The sequence below is a fragment of the Pinus tabuliformis genome, chromosome 4_2, assembly GCF_031772625.1.
Source record: "Pinus tabuliformis cultivar Carrire ecotype Pingquan chromosome 4_2, CPIR1, whole genome shotgun sequence".
Classification (NCBI taxonomy): Eukaryota; Viridiplantae; Streptophyta; class Pinopsida; order Pinales; family Pinaceae; genus Pinus; species Pinus tabuliformis.
In genome coordinates this window covers 550,422,322-550,432,343 of record NC_142304.1, presented here as the reverse complement: position 1 = coordinate 550,432,343, position 10,022 = coordinate 550,422,322, and positions in this window count along the sequence as shown.

Here is a 10,022-nt window from a genome sequence, read left to right as displayed (position 1 = left end):
ACTTTAAATTAATATAAGTTTACAATAATTTATTAGATATTGAATATAATTTATAATATATATTAATATCATAAAATTCATATTTATATTTTTAATAATATAAATATTATTTTTAAAAATATAAAATGTATTTTTAAATTATTAGATTCAAATGAAGTTATGCACCTTTCTTGATTATTTGTTATTGTTTTCATTTCAATATTGGTATCTTTAATGATTTATTTATCTCCATGCATGGCAGTGCAACTATCCTACCAGCCATGTTATGCAATTATGATCTACATGGTTTTTGTTGGTAATGAAATCATATTTTTTTGTTTTGATTTGGCTCTGTAAAATATGAGATGGTAATGGAATCATATTTTTGTTTTGATTTGGCTCAGTAAAAAATGAGAATGCTTATTTCATCTTTATAGTGTTAGAAAAATTTGAAGCATTATAGGACCTATTACAAGTTTATGAAACTAGAAATATTTAAATATATATGTAATAATTTTTTTCACCTAAATTTTACAATACCAACCTTTATCTTAGCTTTTTTTGTTTTTTTAATATTTATTTTCCTTAATCTCTTTATTTATAAAATTATTACTATGAGTGTTCTTTCGATGAAGTTACATAGAATTATTATTAATAAGTTTATGAAACTAGAAGTATCTAGATATATGAGATGTAATGAATTTTTCCCCTTAAATTTTACACTGCGAACCTTTATCATAACCCTTTTTGTTTTTTTAAGATTTATTTTCTTTAATCTCTTTATTTATAAAATTATTACTATGAGTGTTCTTTCAATGAAGTTAGATACAATTATTATTTATTAGAATACTTTGTTCCTTTTATAATAATAGTTTCTTATATTGTATTCAAAAAAGGACTTTTAGACAAAATTGAAAGAGAGATAATACAAAGATGTTAGAGGTCCAATCCAAGTGTGTTTATAATGCCAAAAATATAAGTTATGTCTTTTCCTTTGCTATAAATTATATTCTACTATATCAATGGACGTATTGACTTACTAATAACAAAAATTTACAGAGTATCATTCAAGAGAAATTCGAATTAGTGACCCGGTAATAGACTTTTGCATATGTCGATGCTAGTCTACATTGCTTTGTTGGAACACGAGGCCCTAATCTGTATGCATCCTCGGGGCCATTTGCAATACGGATATAGGGTTGATTTATTGAATCTGTAGATGAATGGTCTCGCAATCCCAGATGTTCAAACTTATTGGTGATATGTTCTAAGTCGGTTTGATTCTCATGTGTTGCATTCCTCAGGGTTGTAATTTCCTTCTTCGTACATCCACAAAGGTCATTGATTCTAGAGACTTCCCCCTTAATTGTTTCCATATCATTGTTGAATTTATTAAAGTTCTCTCTGAATACACTAGTGGAGTTGGTATTCCAATTGCCATGGGTGGACTTGAACTTTTCCAATTCCAACCTGAATTTGCAAAAGTAACAATAGTTGGCCATGATGGGTTGAGACAAAAAGTTTCAATTTTTGCTAGGAGGGTCGAATACATGCGAGTGAGAGGTGGGATTTTTCTTTAGGAATTAGGGCCAGGAAAGTAGAGTTGGTGCTTCCTCCCACTTTTAGCTTTCAATGCCACCTCCCTAAGAATTTTTAGGAGATATTTCTTTATTATATTACAAGTTGCTCCATAAAAGGAAATTGAAGATCCATTGGGTCTTGGGGATTTGTCAGGATTTAGAGAGAAAATTATTGATCTGACCTCCTCCTCTTCAATCGATTCTAATAATTCTACTTTTTTTTCTTGATATATAACTGTTGGAATATTTGTTAAGGCATCCTCAAAGCTCACTGGTTTTGGATCTATTGTGAGTATTTGTCTGAAATGTGAGGAGGCTTCCTTTTGTAATATCTTCATACTCTTTTATGACAACTCCATATTTGTTTTTAATGGAGCTTATGGTATTTTTTAATTTTATTTTCTTGAATTGGTTACAAAACAAGGAGGTGTTTTTGTCCCCTAAGTTTAGCCATAGACTTTGAGATTTCAATCTCCACTTCTTTTCCTCTCTTTTGTGGGCACAATACAATTTCTAGAGTAATTATTTCTCTTGAGATTAAAGGGTTAATGTTTCCTCTTCTTCTTCCATTTTTTTTCGAAATGGTTTCCAACTCTCGTCGTAGCCACTCTTTTTCTTTTTCTAGTTCTTGATAGTTTGCTTTGGCCCATTCTTTCAGGTTTTTCTTTGTTGCTTTGAGTTTGGATTCCTAGATAAAGTTGAGAGATCCGCTTTCCGTGACATTCCATCACTTCTTGATTATTTACATTATCTTCTCTTGTTGGAGCCAAATAGGGTTGAATATAAAAGAAAGAGTACCTAGGTTGTTCATTTTTCTGGGAGAAGTGAGTATTGGTATGTGATCTGAGATGGCAGTGGTCAAATTTTTTTAGATCAATTCTCTCGGTCCTCTTAGGAATCCAAAGTGGATAAGGAAATGATCTAGTGTAACTTTAATGTTCCTTGGACCTAATCTTCAGTTGTTCCATGTGTATTTTTCATTGGAAGGTTTGACATATATGAAAGTATGATCAACCACTATTGCCTCCATTATTTCTCTCGATGGGTCTAGGAGGAAAGTGCCTCCTCATTTCTCTTCCTGATTTAAAATAAGATTGAAATCTCCTGCTATTATACATTCCTTTCCAGGCGTATTATCTAGGTAGTTAGAAAGATAAGACCAACATACCTCTTTATCTCCATAGTGCACTAGGGAATAGATATTGATAAACTTGAAAATATTTGTGGAATATTTTTGTCTCAAAGAGGTGAGAAGCTAATGTATTTATAAAATTCTATCTATTAAGTTCAGCTAATTCACATTCCATGGGGTGAAAATTCCCCCTGATGCCCCTCTTGCACATATTTCCTTGCCTTGTAACTGATTATTGTTTTTTTATAGAAATTAGGTTGCAATTTTGCAACTGCTCATTAAGTGTTAATCAAAATCACAAGACAAAAACCTACACATGTACTTTGCAGACATTAATTCACAATTTAGAACAAAAATCTCAGACATGCAAGAAGAAATAACACACATGCAACAAGTACTTTTATCTAGGGAAAGAAATCTCATAAAAGATCCAATGCCTACTTGCATTAATCAAATGAATAGACATGTATTACAATTTGTTTTCTCAATTGAGCACACCCTGCAAGTGCATAACCTATCTATTTTCCCACTGAAGGTCTCTAACCCAGACTTAGTCAAATTTTGCCTCGGCTAGAGCTCCTATTTCCTTGAATTTTTCCTTGAGGAATTAATCCCTATTATTCTGGAAATTTCCTCAATTAAATTGCACAATTACTTCAGGATGATCATTTGATTGCATGCAACACCTATACACTTAAAACTAGTCTACAACTGATGTTACACTTCCTTGGAATCTCCACCTCAGCTAGGTAACTCGAATTATTTGCATGTAAAAGATATTTTGGGCTAATTGATCAGTTCAATGGATCATCACTAAGTTTGACTGAAGTCCCACTGCTTATCTGACATTCCACTAGTTCCTCCAACAGTTGGAACTAGTTTAACTAAAAACAAAATGAGATAACTAACCTTCATTGCTACAAATTCACAATCACACATGAAGAACTGAACTCTAACTCCTCCAACTTGAATTCACTGAGTAAACTGAGTGGCACAAGCCATGTCACACAAGTTAACATCATCCAAGTTGTCTATTGATGTGGAAATTTAAATTTTCTCAATTTAATCAAGGAAAAAATCAAATTGAGAATTTATTGTAGCATTTTTCAACACTCCCTCTCACCAAGAAAGGGATTATCAACCACCCTTGTCTTGCACCTATGGAACTCGAACTTCCCACTTGATAAGGCCTTTTTCAAAATGTCAGCATCTTGTTCCTCTGTAGGACTGTACTGCAACAAAATTATACACCTCTGCACACAGTCCTGTAAATGATGATAGTTGATGTCTATATGCTTGGATCAATCATGAAAAATAGGATTTTCAGAGAGCTTGATGCAACTCTTATCATCATAGTAGATCACAGTTGGATCCATCATCTGACCAAACAATCCACCAAGTATCTTTCTCATCTAGATTGCCTCACATGATGCTTAACTGACAACCATGTATTATGCTTATGTTGAGCTAAGTGCCATAGATATTTGCTTCCTTCTGTACCTAGAAACAACCATGGAACCAACAATGAAAATTCCACATGATGTACTCTTTTCGGTCTAATGGACTCCCCGCCCAATCTGCATCTATGAAGCCACACAACTTCATTCCCTCTATCCATCTGTACCATAGTCTAAACTCAGTTGTGCCTCTGAGGTACTATAGAACATGCTTAATTGTTCTCCAAAATAATTTGGTTGGTCTAACTATAGCTTGAATCATCTGGTTGACTGCATAGCACATATATGGTTGTGTGTTCACAAGATACATTATTGAACCCACCAACTGTTGGTAAACAATAAAATCCACAGATACATTATTGAACCCACCAACTGTTGGTAAATAATAAAATCCACTTCCTCACCTAAAGTGGCGTCCTCTTTCCTCCAGTTGGTTGCTGGAGGTGTCTCCTTGGGTTTGCAACTATCCATGTGGAACCTCTGAAGTATCTCCTTGGCATACTTTCCCTGAGAGATAAACAATTCCCATCACCTTTCCATACTTCCAATCTGAGGAAGTAGTGCATGAGACCCATGTCCTTCATTTCAAACTCTCTTGTAAGGTCCTCCAACAAGATTTGATCAGCTTCCCATCACTAGTTAAAATCAATTCATCAACATATAAGATAATAATCAACAATTTACCTTCTACCAAAATATGATAGAGTTTTTCATTCACTTCAATTTTGGTGAAGCCCAAACTAGTGAGATAACTAATGATCCTAGTGTACCAAGAATCGGGTGATTTCTTGAGACTGTACAATGCTCACTTGAGTTTTAACACATAAGGCAATTGATCAAAAGTCTCAAAGCCTTCTGGTATCTTGATATACACCTCCTCCTCAATAACTCCATTGAGGAATGTTGTTTTCACATCCATCTGGTGGATATTCCACCCCATCTGTGCAGCTAGAGAAAGAATTGATATGATGGATGAGTACCTTGATATAGAAGCAAAGGTATCATCATAGTCAATCCCCTCAACTTCAGAGTACCCGTTGGCCATAAATCTGGCCTTGTACCTTTCTATGCTTTCGTTTGCTGCATACTTTACTTAGAATATCCATCTCAAACCCACAACTAATTTATCTGATGATCTTGGGACCACTTCCCAAACACTGTTCTTTACAGCGGATTTGTATTCCTCCACCATTGCATCAACGCATGTAGGTTTCTCTACTTCTTTCTCGAAAGAGGATGGTTCAGTCTCTACAAGCTCATCTATTAGATCCATGTAGCCAGTGTACCGATCTGGTAACCTTCTCTGCTTGCACTGATTTGAAGGAGCACCCACATTCTCCCTTGAATCCTGCACAAGTATCTCAGCTTCCCTAGTCCTTTTCCTGCCTTCTATGGATGGTTCTTCTTGAGTCACTATGTCCTCTCTCTTCTCCTCAACTTGTTTCTATTTCACAACTTCTTGAGGTTCCTCCTTTGGATCTAAAATATTCTCTTCTGGTGGGATTTGAAGCTCCCTCTCACGAGAGCACCACATGGCTTTATCTTCATAAAATTTTACATCCCTTCGCATAACTGTCATTCTGAGGGATGGCAAGTACACATGGTAGTTGTGGAGAGTTTATTTGTAACCCATAGATACCCCCAATGTTGTCATAGACTCTAGCATATTCCTTGATTCTATGGAGACATTATAGTAAGCATAGGCTCCAAAAGTCATGAAGTGTGACACATCCAAATTTCTCCTCAATAAATCCTCCTACGATGTAATCATGCCAAGAATCCAATGAGGACACCAGTTCCACAAATAGATTGTTGTGTTGCATGCGTTGGCTAACAAATGCAGAGGTAGGACTTCATTATGCAACATCGGCCTTGTTTCTCCCACAATGCTACGGTTCTTCCTCTCTGCCAACCCATTCCGCTGTGGATTGTGGGGTGCTATAAACTCTCATTTAATGCCTTCTTTTGCATAGAAATTTTTAAATTCATTCAACACGTACTCACCTCTATTATTGATTTTGAGGGCCTTCACCTTCTTACCCATTTCTTTCTCAATCGATGCCTTGAATTATATGAACTTGGAGAATTTCTCATCCTTCTTCCACATGAAGACGATCCAACACTTCCGTGAGAAGTCAACAATAAAAATGACAAAATATTTTTGCTTGACAGTGGAGGTTGTCGAGAAAGGTCCACAGACATCAAAGTGGATCCTTTCAAGGGCTTTATGTGCTTTGATGTCCCGATCAGGGAATGTAGATTTTGTGTACTTCCCCAAGGTACATCATTTGCATACATCATGTTTCTTAAGTGCTCCTTTGGGGAGGCCTGTGGTTATCTATTGCATGATCTTCAAAGTGCCATGATGGAAATGGCCAAGTATTCCATGCCAAAGTTCACCAACATCAACTGTATTCACATTTCAAGGAACATTTTATGAACAGACCTCCGGTGTAGCAATGGGTTCACCCCTCTCGCCAATTGTGGCCAACTTATACATGGAATATTTTGAGAAAAAGGCCTTGGAATCTTATCCTTTGAAACCAGCTTGGTGGAAGCGGTTTGTCGATGACACCAATATAAAATGGACCCATGGTAAAACAGAGCTCAACAAGTTTTTCAATCACCTTAACTCCATTTCCCCTGATATAAAATTCACTATGGAGCTTGAAGAAAATATGAGCATCCCTTTCTTGGACATTCTTATCATCAGAAAAGAGGATGGCTCCTTGGGCCATAAGGTTTTCAGGAAATCAACTCACACAGAAAGCTACCTTCATGCGGATTCCCACCATCACCCAGCCCAAAAGCTTGGCGTTCTGAACACTCTTGCCATTAGAGCCCTCCGAGTTTCTGACTCAGAACATATAAATGAAGAGAAGAGGCATTTAGTTTCAACTTTCAAGAAAATAGGCTACAAGGATCATGAAATTAAAAATGCCATAAAGAAAGCCGAAAAGAGGTTGTCATCTCCCAAACCTAAAGAGGAGGATCAACCTCATGGTGGTAAGGTTTTTCTACCTTATATCCATGGGGTCACAGATAAAATGGCAAAGATCCTAAGAAAGAAAAACATTCTAACTCAATTCTCAGCTCCTGGTACCATCAGACAAAGTTTAAAATCTGTTAAAGATGATATTGACAAGCAGCAGCTTAAAGGAGTCTATAAAATAGACTGTTCGTGTGGGAAAAGCTACATAGGTGAAACTGGTCGCTCCCTCCAGACAAGACTAAAAGAACATGGCGCTGACATCAGGAATGGAAGATCACGTACCTCGGCCTTGGCAGAGCACTCCTCGAAGACTAAACACCACATCTGCTTAGAAAACGCATCAATCATCGCGAGAGAAGAGCATCATCAGAAACGGAAAATCAGAGAAGCCCTCGAGATTTTGAAGCATCCTTGTAATCTGAACAGAGACAGCGGTTTGGAGATTAGCGGAAGCTGGCTTCCCCTCATCAGTGAAATCAAGAAACGTCAGCCCGGCCCCAGGTAAGTTGTCGATCAGGTAAGATGGTTATTAATATAGATATTAACATAAGTTTACATATTATTATTATAGATATTAACATAGTTTTTATTTTAATATTAGGTTTGTCATTAAGTTATTTATAAGAATATAAATCTTAGGTTATATTAATATTAATCTATTGTTATAGATATTAGGTTTCATTAATTCTATTATAACTTAAAATTAATTAATTTATGGTTATAGATATTAGGTTTTATTAATACTATTATATTCATTAGGTGTTATGGTTTTTTAGGTTAAAATTTTAATTATATAGGGCTCTAGTTTCATAAAAAGCATTAAGTTATTTTGTCTTAAGTTATTTAAATATTAATATTTTATTAATATTATATAGATGTTAGATTATATAAATATTAATAATTATATTAATTTTATATAGTTATTAGGATTTATAATATCAATTCTAATATATATATATATAAAATTTTAGATTTTAATATTAATATAAATTTTATGTTATATATAAAGTATTATGATATTAATATTTATATTAGTTTTAGTGACTAATATAGATATTAGGCTTTATTGATTTTAATTCTATTATATATATTTTAAGTTATATAGATTATATAGATTTTAGGTTATACAATTATTAATCATATTTCGCTAATATAAAGTTATATAAAAATTTTAAAGTTATATATTAGGGTTTATGTTATCAATTTTATCTTACATTTTAGCCTTAGATATCATTATCATTATAGATTTTAGGTTTTTATTGTTTTATGATATTAATATTAATTTATATATTAGTTTTTAATATTAATATTAATTCAGATTTTAGTTTAAAGTTTTTATTTTATTTTATAGATATTAATTGAATAATATTAATTTAAAATTAAAATTAAAATTAGGTTTCATTATTAATCTCTCTGGCCGACCTGTGCTGTTCCTTTAAACTTTCATCCCTCATGTGTATTTATTTCCTTCATCTGGCTCTTCTTTTTATCATCTTTCTCTTATCATCTTTCTCTGTTCCCTGATGATGGATCCCATTTGGGATTCGAAACGTTGGTGTATAAATTCTACAACTGTGGATTCTCCAGTCAAAAATTCAAAAAACTCTGCACCTTCTATGCCTTTGTGCTCAATGCAACAAAATCCTCCACATCTAGCTTGTATAGGATCTTCACACGAATCCTAATCTTATTCACCTGTCTTGTGGTTATGTGTCTCAAGAATGTCTTTCCTTTGCTGAAGATCACATCATAACCACGGCCTTGAAAACTACAATAGGGACGATATTTTTCTTTAGGCCTAGAATGAACATGACATCCTTGAGCTTGAAGGGGGAGATTGAATCCCTCTTAAAGGTAATTGTACCAATCCCGGTCGCATTATACCTTCCATATCCCCCCATCTCGATGTGCATCTACAAATATTTCTCCTCCAGGTCACTGAAAAAATCTCTATTATCTATCATGTGGAATGTTGCACCTGAGTCGAATTACCAGAAGGTACCCATCAATGTGATGGCCATGCATGAAATGAGGGTAAAGTCAAGCTCGAATTGTGAAGCCAAAGCTTCACCTGCTACTCCTCTTGAGGTCTTATTGCTTGCATTCTTGTGTGGACACTTTGTGGCATAGTGCCCAAATTCATGACAATGGAAGCATTTAATTTCTGAAAAATATTTCTTCTTGCCCCCTTGACTGGATTCTGGTTTAGATTGGGATTTCTTCCCTTTTCCCTTCTTTTCCTTTCTAGCAAATGCAATTTTTTCTTCATCCTCACCCTTGGATGAAGTCCCATCTTTGGTATTCCACTTTATTTCCTCCTATACCAAATCGGGCCATAAGGACTCCCAACTTAGTAGTTTCTACCTCCCATTCACCGAATCTTGATAATTATGCCAAATCTTAGATAGGTTGAGAAGGGCTAAGATTACCATGTCTTCTTCATGGAAATTAACACGGCCCCGCCAATTTCATCACGAAACTGTGTAAACTTGCTTAGATAATTCAGAATTGTGTCAGTCTTTTGCATCTTGATACTTCAAATTTTATCTATGAGCTCTAGCTTCCTATTGCCACTACTTTTCTTGAGCAATTCTATCAGTTCTTTCAATATCGGAAACATAGTTTCTTTTTAGTGGATATTAGAGACAATATGATCCCGTACTCCCTCCAAGATTATTCTCTTCACATTCGCCACATATTTTTTCCACTGAGAAAGGTTTTGGGCATTAGATTCTTCAGGTTTTGAAACATCTATCTTGATGTATTCTAGCAATGCATTGTCATCCAATACTTCCTCCATGTAGTCCTTCCATGAAACAAAACTAGAGGTGCCCTCCAAGGCATACTCTAGCCTAAGTCTATTGAAGGTCATCTTCTCCACT